At 40.8% G+C, this 23,491-nt stretch overlaps 2 protein-coding genes across 3 annotated transcripts in view; one reads left to right on the top strand and one right to left on the bottom strand.

Annotated features, from left to right (window-relative positions):
* The window catches only part of LOC145943170 (uncharacterized), a 50,809-nt gene extending 29,346 nt beyond the window's left edge, over positions 1–21,463 (bottom strand). Inside the window, exon 1 of the mRNA XM_083050641.1 lies at positions 21,289–21,463. The gene's annotated coding sequence lies outside the window, so the exon portion shown is untranslated. The remainder of the gene's footprint in view (positions 1–21,288) is intronic.
* Positions 1–23,491, top strand: part of LOC145943173 (uncharacterized) — a 103,585-nt gene that overhangs the window by 69,534 nt on the left and 10,560 nt on the right. The window lies entirely within an intron of this gene.

The raw sequence follows: 23,491 nt of genomic DNA, 5'->3' as shown, positions 1-23,491 counted from the left end.
TCAGGCACGTGCTTCATGGGTCGTCGTGCACCAGGAGCTAAAACTGAGATTACGTATCGATTAGCCAGCTTCCGTTTAATCTCATCGCACTGCAGCTCCGGCCCATCCGATTTCGAGAACAAAAGAATCGTCTATCAGAGGAATCTTTCCTTCCTCTTTCCGCACTCGCTAAAGCGCACACACCCATATGATGTAATATCATTATCGATTTTAATAGATTGATGTATCTTAACGATCAATAAATTGCATTCTTCAACTTTCTTCATAAATTTTTATACTGACGTATACGAAAATTTTATTTTGAATATGACTCATCTTGAATGCATTTAAGGACACAGTTTTGTATAGAATAGAGATACAGGTAAAAAATAGTCCAGAACTTTTACAAGAGACTGTCAGGTTTCTAAAAGGAGTTTCGACTCATGGGAATTTGAGGAAAGAGTTTTCATTTCCGTCCGACTATTTTAAAACTAGAGAGGAAAAAGTTGGAGAGAATAGATTCTAAAATAAAATGTTATTTTAAATCTTTCCGCAACGAAAGATTGAATTGAGAGAAAGAGAATCTTCTATTCTCATGAAATAACTGTTCAAAAATATTTCCATACTTATGTCGTGGAGAAAAAAATTTAGTTAACTCTCTCGTGGCTATATCTATGCTAAAAGAAAAAGAAGAAGAAATAGATCAAAGAAAGACGATCGAAGAAAACGATTCCGCAGTGCACGCCCTGTAACCGAATTCGCTGTGCTTCTGTCCGTCAAGGCTGTGCACGCACACATGCACATCAGAGAATGGGACGCGATCGCGTTTTCAACGAGGACCCAACAATGGGGCGGCTTCGATCTCTTCGTATTCGGGAGTCGGGCACAATGTGGCGCGCTGACGTGTTTATATAGCTGCGCGCGGAGGGCGACGAAACGGGACGGGTACAGCGTGTAATTTAGTTATAGATCAGTTTGTTACAATTTGGCGTTTCGTTTGTGCGGGCCCTGTAAACGCTGTTTACTCAGACTCCCGATGATCGACGAGTAAACGCAGTTTGTTTAGGAGCCGAACGGGCCCTGATGCACACACCTTCCTCTCTTTTCTTCCTCTCTTCCTTCTTTTTCTTTTCTTTTTCTTCTGGACTTTATGGACTTTTTTTAAAGATGCACGCATGTCGAAAGAGAAATATTGCGCGAGAACTATATGAAAGTATATGTGAATGCGATACATACAGATGCTTTCAATATATATATTAGCTAAATATTACAATAAAAATAGAAATGGAATAGAAAATTTTAATTAGGAATTTTTTTAAATTAAATTTTCAAGTATTAAAAAATTTTATTGTTCTAATTTAAATATATTTTTTGTGTTATTTTTTGATATCTTGTTTAGCATTTCTTCGATTTGAAAGTTTTGCAGATAATGTACATAAATTATATTACTTTCAACTTAACCAATAATAACTGATCTTACATTAATATATTATCACATTTCTAAATAAATACAGTAGAAAATAAATATAGAGATTATCTATAAAACAAATAATGTTTCAATTATGTCGACTTCATTAATGATAAATCTTTTAAATCTTTCCTTATTTACTAGAACATGCAGAATATAAAATTATTTTGTCTCTGGTTCAGAAATATTTGATTAATGATGTTTCACTAATGTTTGCAATATGATAGGATCAACGTTGTTTAACAAACGTCTGATCCTTCTTTTCCCAAAGACCGTTCTTTTTCCACTGGGACGTCAATAGGATATAGTAATTGACAGTTATTTCTTTTTCTATGTTAATTTGTGGTTTCCTAAGTTTTGATACATGCCAAATGAAAATTCCGTGAAATTTCCCATGAAAATTCTGTTGTGTGTGTTTGCTATTTTCTTTTCATCATTTATTTGTAGAAAAGAGCGATTTTCTCTGTCTAATTATACACAGAAACCTTAAGAATGAAAAATCTTAGTATTATAAAATATATATTATAAAATATTTATCTTCGTCTAATTGTATCTCCTCGTCTTTTTGAAAACTATAAAAAAATACTAAAACTCGAAACCACGAGCGAAATTTCCTCTGCAAAGACGACTTTCTCTGCAATCTCGTATCGAATTGCATGTTTATACGCGGCCAAGAATCGTCTGCACCAAAAGTGACGAGAGCGCGATAAATAAAAGGGAGAAACACGTGGCGACATGGTGACGTGAAACCTCTCGATTGAGGTGCGACAGATATATTATTCCAACTCGACACAATGTCCACAATCTACCTGTTGGAACCGATCTGTAAAGGGACCAGGGGAAAGAATCAGGTAAAGACTAGAAGAAAAACAGTCAGACTTTCACGAATTCACCGATGTTTCAATGGAATTTTCCCATCTGTCATCGTCATTACATTAGTGTCGACAGAAACCCATTTATTTCACGAAGTCTGTCATATTTCTCCAAAGCTAAAGTGCAAAAAATAAATTTCTTCGAAAATTATCATAAAATAAGAAATAAAAAATTGCAGATAAAAACTGTGACAACTGTTGATGATATATAGGCGTGTTGAGAGGGACAATTTTCTTTGTACGAAATCTTGAGAGAAATTCGGATGGAAGACGTAGAACGCTATGAACGTCCCGCTACAGGGCCAGGCTTGTCTCGGAGCCTTTTAACCATTTGACATCGGCGACACGTAGAATACATTCTGCGGGCGTCCCTAAGGTGCAGATTCCATCTCGCGCGTCAACCTGTCCGGTCGCCTCGTTTCTCGAAAGCTGACCGGGACGAGCATGCGGACATGTTCGAGTATTCGAGGCGAACGGATGATTCCTTTTGCTGCTGCTCGATCCGCCGACGGAAAATGTTTTTTTTTCTTCTTTTATTCGGTCAAAATTGGAATAAAGATATAACAGCGCGTAACGGATATGTCATACTCCTCTGAAATCGATCGCATTTGATCCGGTTTCGTGCACTGACCGAGTCTTTCCACAACAGGTTGCACTTTTCAAGCCTGTCACATTGTATTGATAAGCGTGATATTTAACTTTTGACATAAATGTATATTTCAATTGTAATTTTTCGGCTTTTAACTTTTCCAAGCTTTTAAACCATTTTATATGAATTTTAATTTTTCTCTTTCTCGAACCGCATTATTGATGTGGGAAATATTAAAAAAATTTAAATGTATAAGTATACTCGTTCTAAATAATTTCACACAAACAGTATTTTCATCTACGTCTGTAATTATTTTTTTACACACGCTTTATTCTTTATTGAGATGAAGGACGAAATCGTCAAAAATTAACTAAAATTCCAAAGGCCCAAATGTGGAAATGACTTCCTACACACATTCTTAGATTAGATTCCATCTCACGCGTCAACCTGTCTCCGACGTCCTCTGAAAAGGAGACCAGAGACAAGGCCGTGAACATGAATCGAGGTAGAATCAAGAAGACGGTTTCTCCATCTGCATCCAAGAAAAATGCCAGAGAGCCAATCACGCGTTCAGAGACGCTTCTCTCGCTTCGTCCACGCGCGTTTGTCGTGTGTATATTTTTATATCTGTTCACAAATATATATATGTATAGGTATACTCAAAATTCTCTCACAGATATGCATCCGTGACAAGTGACAACCTATTTTCTCCAAATAATTAAAGTACCGATTGGAACGCTCCAACACATATGCTCTCATCTATTTGCGACTTTAAATGCATTTACAGTCACCGATAATATCAGTTTTGTATCATTCACGTGAACAATTTCTCTGGGGTGTCTAATAAAATAAATTTTACATTATTTATTCTCCGACTGTAATGATAGCATAATTCTCTCTTATCGGATAATTTACATGGAAAAAAATAATTTAAAAAAAAGAGAGATTATACGAAATAATTCACAATTGTCCTATGAAAGCTACTCATCGAAATTCTTTTGATGGCGACTGCGAAAATGATGATAGGACGAGCTAGCGACCGGACATATCGTACTGCCTATTTTCACGGTCGGTGACGATCCGAGTATTGTTACAGTACGTCATGGGTTTATGAGGTTTTGGCAGGGTGGGAGGGGAGTTTCCTGCGCGCAAAGATTAGCACTCCCAATGGGATTAAACGGCCCTTTTCTCTGTGGCGCGTACTGCGCCACGTGTGCGTCAGAAGGAGAGCGAGTATCGACTGGAAGCGGCCCCGGTCCTACGTTCTGACAGGCTGTGGTGAAGCCTTCATGGGGGGTTCCCCATGACTGCTCCTCCAGGGACTTCTATTATCTCCCCGCATAGTTAATTACTGACAAACGACTCGTTTATTGCTGAAGATAACTAAGATCCGTCTCCGATCGAACCGCTAATAGAATACCGAGATTTTATCTGCTATAATCAAAGTAGGAGAGAGATTCCCTTGACGCTATGGATGCAATTTATATTTGTTTCGTCTACTTTCGAGCATCGATAAAATTAAAATTGAAGCGACCAATAATTAGCAATCTGATCAAATTTATAATTACTGAGCATTTTAAATTTTGCGTATATATGAAATAATTACAACTAAATATTATTTTAAAATTATATACACACAAAAAATAAATTTTTAAAAATAGTTTAATAAAAATATTTTGTATGTTTCCTTTAGATGAAAGAATAAAATAATATTCTGTGTTATCTTTCTTGAACTACGAATATATTGATTATGCTATCGTCACAAAACAAGTACGCGAAGGATTAAATAGATGCGCGAGAAAAGCGTCCATACGTCCGGTTCTCACGAAGGGATCGTCGAACTGGACAATGAATCCGAGAACGTAGGATTTATAGTCCTGCTAGGACGAATGAATGGAGTCTGAATGGATGCCCACCCTCTACTACGTCACGACTTTCGCCCCTTAAAATGGCCCGAATTAATTTATATTTCCTGCTCGAGATACCGGAGTACCCCTCACACGATCAGGTGATTCAGCTAAGTCGCGCTAAGGGAGTTCGTTAAAAGACGTTATCGAGATGCGGGAGAATCTAAGTCACTTATCTAGGATCATTCGGATAGTGATCCGCTCCGTAGTTCTGAATTTCATTCATAGACTAGCGCGTGACTCGTGACTAGCTCTGACAATGAATGACACCTAGTGAGATCTCTGTATCGATCTTGGAAAGACAGATTGACGTCTCTTCTGATGATTTAGTATAAACCTAGGTGACCTAGTGTAAAAATATGTGTAGACATAAAATAATGATATATTTTATATTTTCGGCGATTATTTCAATAATTTTATAATCTTTATCACGACATATTAGAAATGCGAACAAAAAATAAAAATATACATGCTCTAAAATTATCATAAAGAGACTAATAGTTGTGATTTTATTATTAACCACGTAAATACACTTTAGATTTTACTTGAAAACGTATACAAAGAATCATTTTCAATTATTCATTTGCGTTGTATAAATTACGAAACTCGATCAAAGCTTTTAGATCTCTTCGAGAAGTCTCGCGTTTGAGAATGATATAATGTATAAAAAGTAGCAACTTGGAATGGAGGTACTTATTCGCAATTTGATACATCTGTCGCGCAATATGATTAAGACAACGTTCCGGCTATCTCTGTCAAAAGTATGAATGCGCATCATCATCTAATCTTTATCTAGATATTCAATTATCGATGGTCACGTAAAATCGACCGGAACTCTTCATACCAGCTCCTGAATTCAGGATTGCTTTTCTGGATCGGAGTTTGTTATCGCTCAGATTTACGGTGGAATAATTAAACAGACGTCTTACGCAGATCATACGACGGCAAGCTCGAAATCAAACCGGTTTCAATCCGAATAACCGCGACTGGTCGTCATCATCATCATCGGCAACGGCGACGAATCGGTCCGCAATTTCCATTAAGCGGTCGCCGATTTACATGAGTCTTAAAATATTTCCTTGTCGCGTCGGAAAATAATCGAACCTAATGAAGAATGTTTTTTTTTAATAATGTGACGTCTGCAGCGCGATATAAAATGAAAATTTGCGTCTCTCTGTAGTCTGTAGTATCTCTGTGGACGTTAATAGTAAATACCTTGAATATAAATGATTTCTCTCTTTATTAGTTAACGTTCATTGAATACATTGAATACAAGACTCAAGTATGTAGAATGAATACAGGTTCATAGTCTCTCTAAATGTTGTTAACAATACATACAGACATATATACACACTGTGCAAATATGTATCAGATTCCATGAACGTTAGAAACTAATCCTTCTCTAAGAGATTTTCTTTATTCATGATATTTCAAGAAATATATAATTTTGATAAATTTTCCAAATAGCTGTAGTCTCACTTCGTGAATTTACGTTGCGTCAATGTAATTTCCGCGATGTGATGGACAATTAATATTACTTTCAATGTGTGATGACATGATAAATTTCACGAAATGCCAACATAAGCATGATACATTTTTTCGATACTCATAATATTTGTGTCATTTGGACAATAGGGCGGACAATCGGGCAATGGAAAAGAAATAAGATTCTTTTCGGATGGAACAGTCGACGAAAGAAATAATCCAGTAAGATTAGTGACATTTTTGCGGTTTCTTCAGTGGAAAAACGATGTAAACTCCGAGGGAGATTTCATCTAGAGAACCTTGTCACGACCCTTGACGACCGACGCCTGCGGTGCGAGACAGCTACTTAACGTATCCTCTGTCTGGCCCCTCCCGCCCTTTTGAAGCGCGCACTCCTCCGGTCCCTGTTTCCTGAATGAATGTACCTTTTTGTACTTTGCATCACTTAACGCTTCGACGGACGCTTTCAGAAGGCTAGTATTTTCGGCGAAAACGCAGCCATAGCAAAAAAGGGCGACCGCAGAGACAGGGCGTGTTGCAGGCATGAGGTTATTAGGTCTCCATAGTCACAAGAGAGGGTGAACCGAGGATGAGTTTCGGACATCTTGTAAAGAAAAATCTTCGATACGCGCGGGACTTCTATTTTCGGACATTCTAGTTTGTTACAACCGCCGAAGAAAAATTATATACAGTATTCTAAGCGGTATATATAATTCGTATTTGGCAATACGAATTATAGATTCCCTCTCTCAATAATTTTATGTAGATTTAACGAATATAAAATAATATTTGATATTTAAAACAAAAAAGACAGTGAAAAGGGTTCTATATAGTACAAATTGTAAAAAATATATGTATAATACAAACGATATACAAAAGAATTAATATATAGACTTCTCGAAATACGAATTGATGCACAGAACGATTTGTCAGATACGAAATCCATTCGATTACGCACCGCAATTTTTCATCATCGCGTTTCATTCGCGGTACACCCTCTGCAAAATCGTCACCACGGGTGCGATCCTTCGGGCGTTTCACGCCCGGGCGAGCCGAAAACCGACGAGCGTAATAAAGCCACCCCTTCGGTAAACCATCACCACGCGGCATATCCGCCCATCCATTCATCCATCCGACAGCTATGGGAGGCAGCGTCGCGCGATAATGGTCCCGGGATGTTGCTCCTCTCCTATGTCGCTGAGATCGCGTGGACGAGAACGAGGAAAGACGAGAGGATGGCGAAAGACTTTTCGATTCTCATTTTGGACACGCCTCGGTAAATTACTTTACAATGCCTTCGCACGCTACTTCCGTCTCCCCCGGACTTCCATCTCGTTTCTTCGAGTTCCGCTTTCATCTCTCTCTCTCCGCAGCTTTCCACCGCGGAGCCGCGCGCGCTAATGCTCCTCGTATTTTCTCTCGTCCGAGCCGCCCTTACTTCATCCCCCCGGCGTGCCCTCGCGTCGGAGGATGCTTTTAGAAGGCATTAGACGGGGCGCTCACGGTTCGTCGCCCGTAGTCGCTCCGCATTAAGGATCCACGCTCGGTGTGCTCGACACGATCTCCCTTCTCGTTCGATCCTCCTCTCGGACGAATGTGCCGGCTGGTTGGTATGTGGGCGGCGGTAAGCGATTCGCATGCTGATATATAATTCGATGACTCGAATCGCGCGAGTATATAGGTACCCGTTGACGGAGAAACGCGCCGCGATGCTTTTCGGAGCATATCGAAAAAAAAAAAAAAAAAAAAATGCGCTCTAATCCGTCCAATTTATCTTCTTATTTATATTCATATTCATATTCTTGCGCAATTATGATTAATACTATCTTATATTATAAAACCATCAACAGGAATCTCTCTGCACATTCAATAGTATAATCACAACGTGAAAATGTAATGATTAAGATTACATTCGATTTAGACACTCGCGAAAGCTCTTAATGGATTTTTTGACATATTTTTAAATAATTACAAAGTTTGAGCAATAATAATGTTTTTGCACTCAATTTGGTAGGAAGCTGCCAACAAGCAGTTTCAAAGTTTTTATTCTTCTGCAATGATTTTATGACGAGTAAGTGTTCGAAATATCCATCCTCTATTCAAGTAAAAATTATGATCGGATTCGTTGTTCGATCTGTGTTTCGTCGCATGCAGAACAGAGAAAGGTCAAGGTTATCAGCCGCGATCGCGATGCGAAGAAGAGACATATCCATATAGGCGACGGCACATCGGTGGCACAATCCTTAATTAAGGGATGAGGCACCCGGTGGCCCGAGTCACAAACTATGCTCGTAAATTCTTCGGCAAACGCATGCAAAAGGTAAAAGTCCAGGAGGGCGCGGGGAGGGCAATCGAAATAGAAAGGATGGCAGGGGAAGAGGGGGAGAGAGGGCGAGGATATGCCGCTATGACTCCGACAAACGTACAGTCCTCGTAAGAAATCGCGTCCATAAACATCTTTGCCAAGAAGAAATAATTATTCTTGTTAATGCAATTTTTTTGGCAAGCATTTATCCTGCAGTTAAAATTGTACTTGATTTTCACGTGTATTTAACGACTCTTGACAACACTTGAGAGAGATATTATATTAATGTAACTTGGACAGACGCAGGATAAGACTAGGATTTAACGCTAAACAAAGTATATAAATAAAACAAGCTTTTAATTCGACTCTAATTCATGAAAGTGTATATCACATTGAGACTGACGCTGTGTATTTTTTACTTCAGAACCAGGTTTATAAATTATTAAGTGTAAAATTTTTCAACAGAGGAGGAGGAGGAGAGAGAGGAACGTAAATACGGATATAGAAAGTAACCGTTGGATTAACCTCATCCAGTATACTAATTAGCATGGCCGACTAGTTCTACGGTCTACGCTGTGTTGCTTGTCGACTTGCATAGCAATGCGATTACATAATCATTTCTAGGCTGATTGGCTTTGGCGGGTCTAAACAAATGTGCGTTCTAAACTAGTGTACCCTCAACACATTCCTAAGTGACAGCTATTTGCACCTAATTAATCTTGTATATTTATTGCATCAGATTTATAAGTTATGAACTGTGCGGTCATTGCGTCTCGTACAACTCTATGAATTTTATTAATTTTAAATCCTAACACACATCTAATCTTTAGATCTAAATCCTGTAATTTATAAAATTAATCAAAGCTCGAAATATTTCAAAGAAAAACCGTCTTTGCGTGCATTTATCTCAACAAGGCTCGTCGTAAAGAAAGGCTCAAGTTGCCAAGAAATCTGAAAATCTGCGTAAAATCTCTGGCAATCGCAAAACAGCAAAACCAAGAAATTTACGCCACTATCTTTTTCCAATCACACGATTCAACGCCCACGATTCTATATTGAGCAAGAGCATATTCGTATCTAACCGAGAGGATTTTCATATACTATGCGAAAAATTAGGACATAAGTGCGAAGTGTCTGGCAATGGCTGGTCTCCTCTGGGAGACCTTATGGTGCTGGCTGTACCCCGTACGCGGCACCCCGCGTCTATATATAGATGTGGGACAAACGCGCACACCTATAAAGGATATCCAGCGTGAGCGTGGAACGAGCCTTGAGCATATCATGGTAGGAATGGAATATGGGATGGCACCGGAGATGACACATGGTCCGGCCGCCGGTTGCGCGTTCTGCACTGAGGACTCCACGACGGCGAAGGTAACGGAGATAGCCGAGAAAGAGAGAGAGAGAGAGGCTACAGAAGTGCTACAGAAGTGCGACAGAACATGTCCGACGTGTCGAAGGAGAGAGGGAGAAAGAGAGAAAGAATGAGAGAAGGTGAAGGAGGAAACGGAAGGAGGGAAAAGAGGGAGGTCGGTTAGCTCTCTGCCGCAAGCCGTCGGCGCGAGAGCACAGTAGCGGCAAATACCCATAAATATAAAATATGTCCCTCCTTTTCACCCTTTTGCACGCACACCGATGCGTCTCCCTCTTCCCCCGTAATATATCGATAACCGTATACACGCATCTCTCCACCGAAGCGGCGAGTCTCTCTCTCTCTCCTCTTCTCGCGTTCGCCCTGAAGAGGATCGCGCGCTTGTTCTCTCCGGTCGTACCTTTTTTCCAGCGGCTTTTTCTTCGGTTCTCTTGCTCTCTCGCCGCTATCCGGCCTCAACACCTTTGTGTACGACATTCCTTGCTTCTTCTTTCTTCTCACTCTCGCTCCGTCTATCCACGTCTTTCCAATTTCTCATCACCTTTCTCTTTCCTTCTGATTGCGCCAACTATCGGACTCTCGTTCGTTATCTTTGTAGAGAAGGTTCAGCGCGGTAGACGTATCTTTTCTCTTTTTTTTTTCATCTGCCGTTAGTGCTCGCACGGTTCGTGATCTACACCTGAGAAGAGGAGAGAGAGAATGAGAGCGACCTTCCTTTTCTTTCTCTCTCTCTCTTTCTCGGCAATCTCTGTGCTTCTGCTCGCCGCGATTGTGGGAATGCCTCCGTGTGCGCATGCGACGGTCGTCTTCGACATTGATTAATCAGGTCATTAATTGATGGAGAGCTCCTGAGAAGCCGCTGCTTCTCCTGAGAAAGGCGCGGGTAAAAACGAAAACTCTTCGAAAACTGGTTCTCCGTTCCATCGAGAGTGTCGCGCGTGCGAAAATTAACGAGACGATTCATTATTTTGCGTTTGTGATAAATCCGTACTTTTTCAACAGACGACGCAGATCTCTGCGAAGTGGTGATTTCAACATTAATTTTTTTTTACAAGGATCACATTATCAATCTACAAAAAAATACAGCGTATAATCGTGTTTCTCAGCTGCGATGATATCTGAAGAATATCCGAAAACGACGATACGGTATTTTCGAATCTAATAATAGTATTATATTGTGAATAAATGGGACAGAGCATCAATCAAATTAAAACTTTTGTTCAATTAAAAAAAACATGTTTGAGCATAAAAAATAATTTAACAAGTAATTTGAAAGAAGAATGAGCGATCGCATTTTATTCTCAAAATTCATTTAATCTCTCATTTATATAAATAATATTATAGTATTAAATGTAACCGCGCAACACGTCCATTGTTGCATTTAACATATATACAGGGTGTCCGCGAGATATTTTAAAGGCAGATTCTCTGGTCAATTTAAAAACGATTTTTCCTCAGCGAAAATGTCGAGGCACCAATAATTTTCGAGTTATAAGCGATTAAAAATAAAGGGTTTCTCGTAAACTAAGCCCTCTAGAAATATAATATTAACAAAACCACATTCTTCAATTAATTTTAAGTAAAGTTTCTTTTAATAGAATTTTAATTTAAGGCTTAGTTACAAAGATACATGATGACAAAAATTGGGAACATGCAAAAAATGATGGTCTCCCTCGACATTTTCGCTGAGGAAAAATCGTTTTCAAATTGGCCAGAGAATCTGCCTTTAAAATATCTCGCGGTAGTTTCGGGACACTCTGCATGTGAACCAAAGAAATAATAAAAAAATTCGCAACAGATTTAAAAATCAAAGTATTTGTTGTCTCCGAATTGCAATAAACGTAAGCACATATAAGATGCAACACGAGATGCAATACGAGAGCGTAGAAAAATTATACTTATGTTAGGCTAAGCTCTTAGGCTAATGTTTCATTGGTAATATACGAGGATGTACCGATCTCTTGGATAGAGAATTTCTGGAATCTTCGAAAGAACTCCAGAAATTCCGATAATAAATCGGCGCGTCCGAAACTCGTGATACGATAAAAGAAATGTTAGACTTACAATTATATTGTGCGTAGACGTGTTCGCGATTTATAATTACTTGTATAGAACAAAAAGGCCTGCCTTCTACAGGAAGTGGTCATTTTAACATTAAACGCAGACTCTCAAGGACTCTCTGCGAAATACAATCCAGATGCATTTTGTATCGCGAGGTGTCCTCTAACTACTTCTAATCCTTACATCTTACACCTTGACATCTTGCACGCATTCTCGCACATGCACTTGGAAACACGTGTTCCTTTAATTATATATTTATTAATTGTATATTTATTCGTTAACTTTTTCGGTGCACTGACAGCACAACATGTTTACAGCACATATGTGTTTACGTAAATATGCAACAAGTAGTCTTGACAAATATTTTCTTAAAAAACACAAGTATCTTATAAGCTGATAAAAATTGATCATATTATTGAGATAAATAGAGAAGAATTTTTTTGTAACGCCGAATAAAAGTAATCGCATAAGATTATGTCGAATATATACCACGGTTTTTTTATCTTGTGTGTGGATAAATTTTTATCTACCACGGTAAAGAGATTAAAGTTCGAGAAGAGAGAATAGTCACTTTACGACAATATTTTGTCGAAGGTAACAACGAAAAGAAAGCTAGGATGAGTGTATCGTCCGACGCGATGCGTCTGTCCACATATTTTCCTGCTCTTTCATCCGACTGTATTACATCGCTCGTTTCCCTTATGATACGGTTTGCAACCGGCGCGAGGATACATTAGCAGGTGCGCGTTCACATGGGCGTCCAATAATAACCGGCGGATCGATCCGCATCAGAGACAGCCTGCAATCGCGGCATCGCGGAACACGATGCGACACGAGAGAGGCAATTTAGCAGGCCGCAATGACACACACGTCCAGTTTTGTTGTTGTCACTATACTTAGGGTACATGTATCTGCGGGCGAAAAAAGGGAAAAAGAGTGAGAAAAACCGAGATGAAAAAGAAAGAGAGAGAGAGAGGAGCAACTAGCCGTCGTATGTGAGAGAAGAAATCCCGTGAGCAAAGCCGAAGGACGACGATGCGGAGAAGCAGAACGACGACGAAACCCGTTCTCATTATTATATTCATATTCAGACACGATGGGGCGAACCCTCCCCCTCGTTCCGCGTCCTGTGCCCTCCTATCTTTCTCTCTCACTCTTTCACGAGCCTCCGGGTCCTCTTCCTCTACGGGCTACTCCTCGTGAGGCTCTCACTCGCGTAGAAGAGGCGGTATAGATATAGCGGTATAAAAATCTCTATAAAAAGTTGAAAAGTGCCGCCGCCGGAGTTGAGGGGCGACAATGGATGAAATATGCCGCTCCGTTCGACCCTACTGGAAGCCTTAAGGTGCCGGACACCTCCTTACACCTGCGCGCGCGCGCGCGCGCGAGTCCTCGGCGTATTATAGCGCCTTATTATAAACCGAGCCGACGGTTTCAGAGAGAGAGAGAATCTCGCCCCGTGGATAGGACGCCTACCCACGAAATCGATGCGGCCTTCTACCTAAAATTATTCCCGCTGCCCCGCGAGACTGCGAGGCGTTCGCGGCGATTCCGTGAAATTCGGGGCTCTCTCTTTCCCTTAAAAAAAAATAACTTGTCTCTACTCTATCTCTCTCCTTCCTCCGTCTGTGTGAAGATACTCCTTTATGTCGTGGCATGATTATATAAGATAAATAAGGAAAGATAGCTGAAGAAGTCTAGCGATTGACTGTCACATATACAAAGAATGAAATCGTCGCAGCTTTAACTCTTTAATTGTATGATGTAAATGTGAATTTCAACCAAATCACGTGGATATGCAGATATAATAATTACTTGAGAATTAGAAATATATATCTAATTTTTCTCAGATCGAAATTTTCCTCGTTATAATGTAGCTTTGCAAATATCAATTTGCCAGTGTCCTTTCATCGTCTTGATACACGTATTACTTGTGCAACTATTGATTCCTTCCAAGCAAGCGAATAAATTAGCTCTTGAGAGATCGCGATGATCTTTCCAGCTGTATTCGCGACACTAAGCTATCTGAAAGCTTTATGCGTACGTATTCGCAGGAACACGGTGCATTGATTAGATGTAACGGCATCTGTTTATTAAAGCATGATATTGCGCGTAATTTAAAACTTGTCATTGGCATTTAAACGCATTTGCATTTTATATGACGCAATTATGACACGTTACCAATGACATTTCATCCACTTGATTTATCAGTATACAGTAAAATGTCGATTCGCAACACAGTGAAGTATGGTTCTCTAGTAACAATAAAATATAACTGCTACTCAAGTTATGGCAAATAATAGCGTGATTCTCTCGCGCGAATCACAGACGAATCGCAGACCGCAGGTTAGATGAAAGCTGCTAAATAAAACTTCGCCGTTCGCGATATTTCACGAAATGCACAACGGTTGCTGTCGCGCTACAACGGTCGTTAATAATGATTTGTGCTCGTATCCCCCTATCCGCAGAAACGTCAGTAGTCCTACCATCGATTTAACCAGGAATAGGATGATCAGTTTTTTTTTAATGCTTACCGATCTTTCTATTCAGAGGCAGCCGTGGAAACGCCGCCTGATATTAACCGTCATCTCTGCTGAGATTAAGTATAAGCGACCTTCGAATAAAGACGCGAATTTCATCATCTGTCCGACATCCTCCCTCTCTCATAGATTGAATGCGAATTGCATTTCATTTACTGCACTCTGATCATTTTTCTCATCTAAACTTAATAATTTCTCTTGAGTCTGAATTATATAATTATTATATTAAATGTATAAAATAATATATTATTATTTTATATAATTAATATATACATATATTATTTATATTATTTATTAAGAAATTATCCATCTTAACACATATCTGTCATATTTAAAACAAAGAAAAAATAATTGTAAAAATAATAGAAAAAATGTATACAGTATACATATATAAAAAACAGTTACCTTAACAGAATTGACATATTAATTTGAAAAACTGCAATACTTATTTTTAAAGAGAAAGAAAGAGAGCTAATCTAATTGTAATATTATATTTTTACTAAAATACATTTTGCTTGTGTTAAATGGTTCTTGTGGAATTTCTGCCATGATTACCAAAATTTCTTGCATTTCACTGTCAAAGTTTCATGAGCAAAAATTGACACATAACATCATATTTGACAGAAATTGAGAGATGCAGAAAATGAAACCATTAAGTATCTGGTAACAAAGTATTATGATCTACTGATCTAATATTTTTCCATCGCAGAAAAGTTTTTCACAGAACGTCCGACAGATTTTCACGAATCTCCTAATTGGTATGACACCGAAGAAAGAGAAAATAAGAAAGAGAACGTGCACAAAATGTAAAAAATTCAGGAGTACCTTCATCAAGAAATCCGGATGGACTGATGGCTATTTTTAGAATAACAATGAGATAGTCCCCAGGGGGTTTCTGTCGCAAATACCATAAAGACGTGCCATGTATGAGCTGCGGTTCGAGCCTGTAAATAGACTTTGTTGCCTGAGACGTTGTTTGAGTTTAAGGACATCATTTCATTTTACTTAAAGCGACAGCGAAAAATCGATTTTGCAAGCCTTCTGGCCGAAAGAGAGTTCAGATGACGGATGTCATCAACAGATTTTCTTTCAAGTTCTCCGAACCCCCGAATCCCCGAGGAGATTTAAGAGACAAAAATTTGGTATGTTAACAATTTCACGTTACCGGCCTAAATTAGCTAATAAATATATAGAGGCATGTGAGAATACACATTTATTTATGTAGTCGCACGTTTCGAAGTTTGTTAAGCATTACCATAGTTTAATAATACAAGACAAACACTTGCTAATCTAGTAACCAATACTTTGTTGAAGCTAATGTCAACTTATCGTTAAGTTATGTTGTAACCGGGTAATAGCGGCTTACTGAGTTATTCTCTATGTGATAGTACTTATATTTAAAATGCCAAATTAAGTAAAATTTTTAAACACGTTAAAACTCTTTCTCCATAAGAATCTGAAAGACGCTGAGAATTCTTACTTCAATGCAACACGTAACGGAAGGCAGATTAAGCACGAGCCATATCGACGATATTATACAACGGTATATTTTATGAACGGTATGCTTTTATCGCGAAATAAATGATTGCGATTGCATGAAGCAAGATCATTTAACAGGCGATGATTGTGAACGAAGTTCCGCTGGAAATCTCGGAGCAAAAACGCAGGTCTTGCGCGAAGCGTCTTTATTTTTTTCAAAGCGCAGCAAAGGCATTGCGAAATTTTGCCCAGACGCGAACGCTTCACACAAAAATCGATCGATTTCGAAGATCCTGGAGGCGATGCTACGTGACGTGGGGATCGCGTCGTCGCTTGTAAATCACGGGACGTGCACATGGACCAATCGGCACGGGACTTAATTTACGGCCGCATTACGAGCCAACGAAGCGCTGAAATGGCGCTTCGCCATTCATTGTCAGCCGCGCGAAGCTCGAGCTTAAATTGCGTAAGATTTATACTTCGCCTCCCTGGCGTTAATCGTTCGCGTCCTGTCGGGTTCGCCGTCGAATTTTCGAAAAAATTTGACAGATTCTGCTTTATATTCCGAAGCGGACGAATATTCCCGGAATCGTTATCTGATTGTTAAACGCGAATATGCACATTGCTCAATGAATATTTGTTACATCCGATTACAAACCATTTGGCGTGTGTGTCTCGAAAATTTTATGACAAATGTTACAGAGTAGCGGAGGAAGATTTCGTATACATTTACGTTATATTACATTTCATTTAATATAATTTACGATTTCTTTAGCTTCTTGCTATTTACTGTAATTACAATAATTTCTATCTTCGACGACAAGATACACCAAAGAGATATATCTCGTCAATAAATTATATAATATTTTACATCAATTTTTCTCTATTATAACTACTTCTCGTTTCAACTTCTCTCTCCAGCTTTCATTAAGCTTGATATATTTTTCTTGTTTACTTCATTGCACTGTCAGTATACAGTAAACGTTCTTCATCATGTACGTTGACAGACGTTTGAGAGGACCCTGCTACTTTCATCTGTTTACCGTGAACCGTATACGAATTTCGACAATTTCCGAGTGTGCATCAACCGCGTGAACTCGACGAAGGCACACTCGCGGGAGGAATTTAATTCCGAAGGTGGTGCTCCGACGCGACGGATGCCGTCCGAACTCGGCGCTGACTCACTTGACGAGAGAACGCAGCTGGTACTATACGGAGCCAGTTCGGAACGGTCAGATGGAGCCTGACCCCGTGTCCTGGCCGTTACCATTTCTGAGTGACGTCTTCATGTCTGGCTCTGCGGGGCATTCTACATTCTCATTGTGCGTTTGTCCGTCAGCCTGGCCCGTTCGGCCGGATCCGGACCGCGAGACGTATATCGCCAACCCCCCGTCGTCGGCCACTTCTTCTCGACCGTGAAAACCGCGCGCGGTATCTACGGAGATGACTTGTGAGAAAAAGGGCACCACGAGGATCACCACGGGACCGAGGATGACGCTGGTACCACCTTTCTCGGGCTTCGCGAGAATCTCCCAGGAACGCGACGCGAGTGAAAGTGAAACGGAGGCGACGACGATGCCCGACGGCTCTGTTTCACCACGTTGAAAGGCGTAACAATCGAAATCGATTCCTTCAATTTCTTCGATTGCTTCCTTGATACTTTGATGTTCAAACTTAAATATAATCCAGACTTTGTCGTGACGTTGACTCTAGTTATGTTAATTGTACGTTAATTATACAGATTCCCCCCCCCCCCCCAAGAGAAAATATTCTTCAAATGATAATTCTGAAAAATATATACTACGCATTTCTAGCATGCGTGATGACTGATTGATCATTCAGCCTTTCACAGATCAACTATAAACGTGATTGGAATGTTAGTTCGAAGAACCATTATAATCCATCAAATCATCAAATAGAATTTAATGCCTATTTATTAGCTTCTAATTGATATATGTATATTGTCCTGTTTAATTCTTCGATATATAGGTTTCGTATTAATACTAGAATACTGAGCATAAACATAAAGTCTTCTATCGATACTATTCTCGGATTCGAATGTGTCTTGCTCAGAGAGCAATTAAGATTACATACAACGTTGAACAAAATAACAAAAATAAAAATCCAAGTTAACTCGCTTAAAAAAGGTCACCTGCTAAAAGTCATTTGCTAAAACTTTTGACAAATGACGATTTAAAATCTCTCAAGTATATCCATTCAGAATATCGTGACCGGTCGAGGCGATGTTAATAACCATCGTTCTCGCCGGAAGAAGTTAATTTCGCGGCCGCGCGAACAAAACTGAAAATAAGAACGCTCTGAAAAAAATTCGAGTGGCTCTCCTCGGCGAAGGTACTCTTGGCTCTCTTCCTCGTGAGCGCGAATGTACTTGGCTAACGAGCGGCGATTTCGGTGCCGGAATCCCGATGATGCGATAGGTAACTAAACTCGTATTACCGATCCCGCCGCGGCTAGAACTGGCCTTCCTGGCCAAAGAAATCGGTACAAAGATTGATGCTCGCGCGGCGCGTTTCACTCTCTCGCGGGGCCGGTAGCGGTCTTTATCGTCGTCGTGAGGACGTCGTATAAACGCGGCGTACTTTTCGTGATGACGATTAGCGGGGATGACGTGGCGTTATGCCGACAAAAGCGCGAACGATGGTTTACCGCTGCTCGTCAGGGTGTACGAGCCGGCCGGAGAGAAAAGACGGCGGCGATCCTGTGAATAGAGCCGATAAGGAGGTGGCTGGTGAAGCAAGATGAGACGCCGGCGAGAAGGTGTACCTCGTTAATTGGCGACAATTAACAGAACGAGCATGCGACTGGCTACCGGGAGCCACTCCACGAGCGTGATACGCGCGAAAAGGCGCCGCACCGGCTTTCCTTTTCTTCCCGCGAGTCCTTACGCAAGGTAGCCACTCTCCGTCCTCGCTTTCTTTCGCTTCTGCGGCCGATTTCCGCGACTTCATTTATCAGAGAATCGCGCGTTCGATCGTCGAGGATTCATCAAGCGACGCGGAACAGGACTCTACGTATCCGTCATCAACTTACGGTTACGTCGATTTCAGTCGCGCGAATATAATGACCGCATATACTCTTTTTGTAATCTTTCACATGCGCGGTTTGATGAAGCCGCGGATGAAATTTTAAGCCGATCTACTTGTCCATAATCATCGTTCATCTAAGATTATTGTCAATATTATTATATGCAATGCCATCGTTGAATATTTCTGTGAGCCTATCTTTCTCTCTCTCTCTCTCTTTCTATGAGCAACGCTTGCATCTCATTAATTTTGATAAGAAAATTCTCAGATAAACTTCTAGGATTTTAATTAAATTAATTTAATTTAATCATCTTGTAAGAATTAATTTAATTACTTACAATTTGCATGTCGCAAATGACGGAAGAATTGTTTAAAAAAAATACAATATTGCTTTTTCTTTTCTTTTATATTATACGCGACGCGTAACACAAGAAGTCAATAAATGTCAAGAATAAGGACGTTGACCTCACATTATATGGAGAAATTTACAGCCCCTAGACAAGCGTCAAACACCAAAATTTCACTCGCGTCTCACTATAGCGGAGGAGGGTCCGAGGCTTCTTCGTGAATCAAACGATCCGAGGGCGTGTCGGGATAATCATCAGCGTTTCGACCAAAATCTAATTCGGGAATAGCCCACGAATTTTCACAGTGGCTTTTTTTAGCTATTTATTAGCGCCGCGCAGCGATAATCTTCATCCTCTACGTTTTAATTTAAAGCGTCATTATAATACTATGCCAGGTGTAATGTAGGGTGCTTGATATCATTTTATCGTCGCAATCTATGGCAAAATATATTAATCGAAACTATCTCCAAAAATAGAACAAAGAAACTTTCCGGGAAATTTTATAGCGAATCAAAGTCCTTGATTGATTAAATTAAATTGAATGCGAATCGTGTGAAAAAGAGATTATTTTTAGCTGTCTTTCCAAATATGCCTGTGCAAATATTTTTTTATTAGCTCTCTCTTAGCTTACTTAGGCTACCGACGGCTCAATGTGAGAAGAATGCAAGAATGAAGCTTGCGTTTGACATAATGCTCTGATGAAAATATATTACATACTTGATTCGAATTTCAATACAGATGATCGGAATCACGCGACGAGAATCACATGGTGATGTTATTAAACAAAAGTCGTGTTCTCTACATTTCGTTATTTACGCTATTTATGAGACTTTCGCGTTATCAATATCATTTCAATATCAAGTTATGAAATTATAAGTATCTACAAGTTTCTCTGCATTTAAATATGTGCGAGAACAAGTCGATGATCGAGTTGGATAAATATAAATAATTTATCATTCAATCGTGCCGCGATTTAAAAAAGCTCATAGATTAATCAGATAAAATCAGAACACGTACGTTTTGAAAACATATTCCTCATCAATTAAAAATTGACGCTTATCAATTCACATTCATGAATGATTAGAAAAACTAATCGTGTCACTCTTGAAACCCAGACAGATCTTGAAAACTTTTCCAATGATTATATAAGTTTTTACATAAGATAGGCACAGTTCTTATATAAGACACATAATGCAATTAATTAATATTTACGATGTTGTTTTACCGCTTAAATACCTGCATAGCATTTGCGTATGATATTTTATATTTTTTAAACATGCACTAATAATTACGTTCAATATTCTATATTAACTTTCATCAGCAATGGTGTGCAACGCAAGTTTTAATAATAATCGCACAAAAAAGACTAAAATAAAAATGTTGTTTCGACACGATATCGTTATAAGTAATGTATCCATGCTTGATTGACGCGAGCAAATTGTCAGAGCAACACGATTCAGTCTTCAAATCGCACATAAAGAATGTAGATAATTTATATATAAACAATTTACGGAGCAATGCAAAATTTGCATGAAGAATCGAATCGAATCGCATCGCGCACCTTTTTATTGCAATAATATGAAGCTGGCTCATAAATCGATGAACACGTCTTGATTGTCCCTTCATCAGGGACAACCTTAACATATGAATTTGAACGCACATGCATATATGAGAAATGCACATATGCTCCGATATGCAGCGTGGAAAAAAGAGATCTGAAAATATTGACAGATACTTTTTTTTTACGAAGTGATGAAACTCGGAGCATACAAAAGCCTTTTCGTGTTCATCATCCGATATCTGTTACAGTTTAGCTATCCTCTGACAAGTCGTCGCTTACCTTTCCCGACGTACTCTCGACGCGTCGTTGCCCCGTGCCGGCTGGGGATGATATCCTTGGACGATCTCTCTTTGTCCACGTCCTGTTATCGTTCTGCCACTGCCACGTGTGATCGCTAGCGTCCACTTTACAGTCTTCTTCCTCTTTCTTGATATTTGTCGTCGTTCCTTCTCGTATGTCTCGTCACTCGCGAATCATCACGATGAACGCGTCACTCCGAAAGTGTCAGACGACTAGTTTCGCGACGGACTTTGTAAAATCAACGACAATAAGCACGATCGTGACACGGATTTGTCATTAATTGCGTCTCTCGCGGGCGATCCCGAGATCCGCGACGTCACGTCTTCCGGGAGAAGAGAGAGTACTATTCGATAAATGATTTACTCACTTGATGAATGACTGATCAGCGTGATCAGCGAGAGGTGGACGGTGAACGCGTAAACGACGTCGCTGTCAACGTGGACTCGCGTATATATCGTCTGTTCCGCGCGCCAGCGAGCGTTGTCACCCGGGTGCTGGCTCTCTCAACGCCGTCGACGGCGTCGATCCTCGGCGGTGGCAGGGCGACGACGCCGTGTGCTTCCTGGTACCGCCGTTTGGTGGTGCTCACGACGTGAATCCTGAATCGCGTTGATCCCCTTCCTCTCGGATCTCGCGGTTTCACGGTCCCCACTATGTGTCCACGAGAAAGCCTACCGACCTACGTCTACCCCGTGAACCCGCACGCTCCGCTCCGGGGACGCTGCCGTCGTGCGTCTGCTTGTATCCGTGATGTCGAGAGATACACGGCATCAGCCGGAGAGAGAGTGGGGAAGGGTCGCGGAGGGGAGGGGAGGGAAAGGACAAGCAAACGATGGGCTAGAGTGTGTGTGTGCGGAAAAAGGGGAGGGGGAGGGAGAAAGGATTACTCACACAAACAAGATTCGTCTCGCTTCTGAAGCACGCACAGTAACTCGGACAATAGTGCTCGTATGTGATAGTCCTGCGGATCGTCCTGCCCTCGATACCCCACTCTTCCTGGTCTGTCATCGGTCTACCTCCTTTCGGTAGCGCGATATGTGGAGAACGGTGTTCGCGTTTGTATCTGTGTACGATGCGAGGGGAGGTTCACCCACACCGAGATGCTAAAAAACTGCTCCCCCACTAGATGCACGTGGGGGGCTCGCGTCGATGTGTATACATGCGGAGGTCCCGGATCGTCCTGCCTTTTGATGCACTCCCTCTGTTACCATCTCCCCGGGAAAATATCCCACCACCAGAGGATACGCCGCGAGCGAATCGGTAGCGGGAAGACGAAGAAGCAGCGAGGTTCGCCAAGTTGGCCTCCTTCCCTCTTCCACCCCGCTATCGTTATAAATAAGCTCTACCTCGATGATACATATACGCGCGAGAGGAGAGTAGAGGAAACTGCGCAATCTCCCGGTTCACTTGCCCTCCTCTTCCCACCCCCGTAGGTTTCTATCATAGAACACACACGTATCTCTTCTACGTGAACACGGTACCCTCGTACGTAAACGAAGAAACATGTTCGACGTGTACGAGAAGAAAGAGGAACGAACGCTGATGTGAAAACGGAGGGTGCGCTCTTAACTTGCTCTCTTGCCCTTTTTTCTCCCTTTCTGCCACCCCCTGAGTTCGCGTTGTTAAAGATTTAATGCTGGTCGTTGTAACTATCTATGCTCGTTCTCCACGCGAAGAAAGAGGAGACAATATATATTTCGTTGTTGTGTGTGTGTGTTCTCTTCGAATGAAACTTGGAAAATTTTCCACATAATCCTCACCCCCTCGACGACGCGTTTCGCAATTATATATCGGCGAAATTCGCCATGCGACCATGTCGCAATTTCGACGACGATTTTACGTACTTTACCATACCATTCTCGGTTTCCGCACGAAATGTTGACAACGCGTTTGTTAGCCGCGGATGAAGGATACAGCGAGCGCAGCTTCCTCGCGCGGCTCCTGTTCTCTAATGGAAATACTCTGCCTCGATGAACAAACGCGCGCTCGCGCGCGCGATACACACGGACACGCGGCTGACAGAACACACATCTGCGAGGCAACACCCTTCGCGGCTCGCCACAAGGGCGAAGGGAGGTGAAGGATGCTGCACGTGCGCGCAGCATCCGCATGGACCAAAATGGCTGGCGGCACGTGAGTTGATTGGTCGAACGGATGTGGCGAAGGCGTGGTTAGTACGTTC

The sequence above is a fragment of the Prenolepis imparis genome, unplaced genomic scaffold, assembly GCF_030444845.1.
Source record: "Prenolepis imparis isolate NDT839.2.m4 unplaced genomic scaffold, iyPreImpa1.0 SCAF_11, whole genome shotgun sequence".
NCBI classification, from domain to species: domain Eukaryota; kingdom Metazoa; phylum Arthropoda; class Insecta; order Hymenoptera; family Formicidae; genus Prenolepis; species Prenolepis imparis.
The sequence above is the reverse complement of the archived record's forward strand: the minus strand, read 5'-3'. Positions and strand labels throughout refer to the sequence as shown.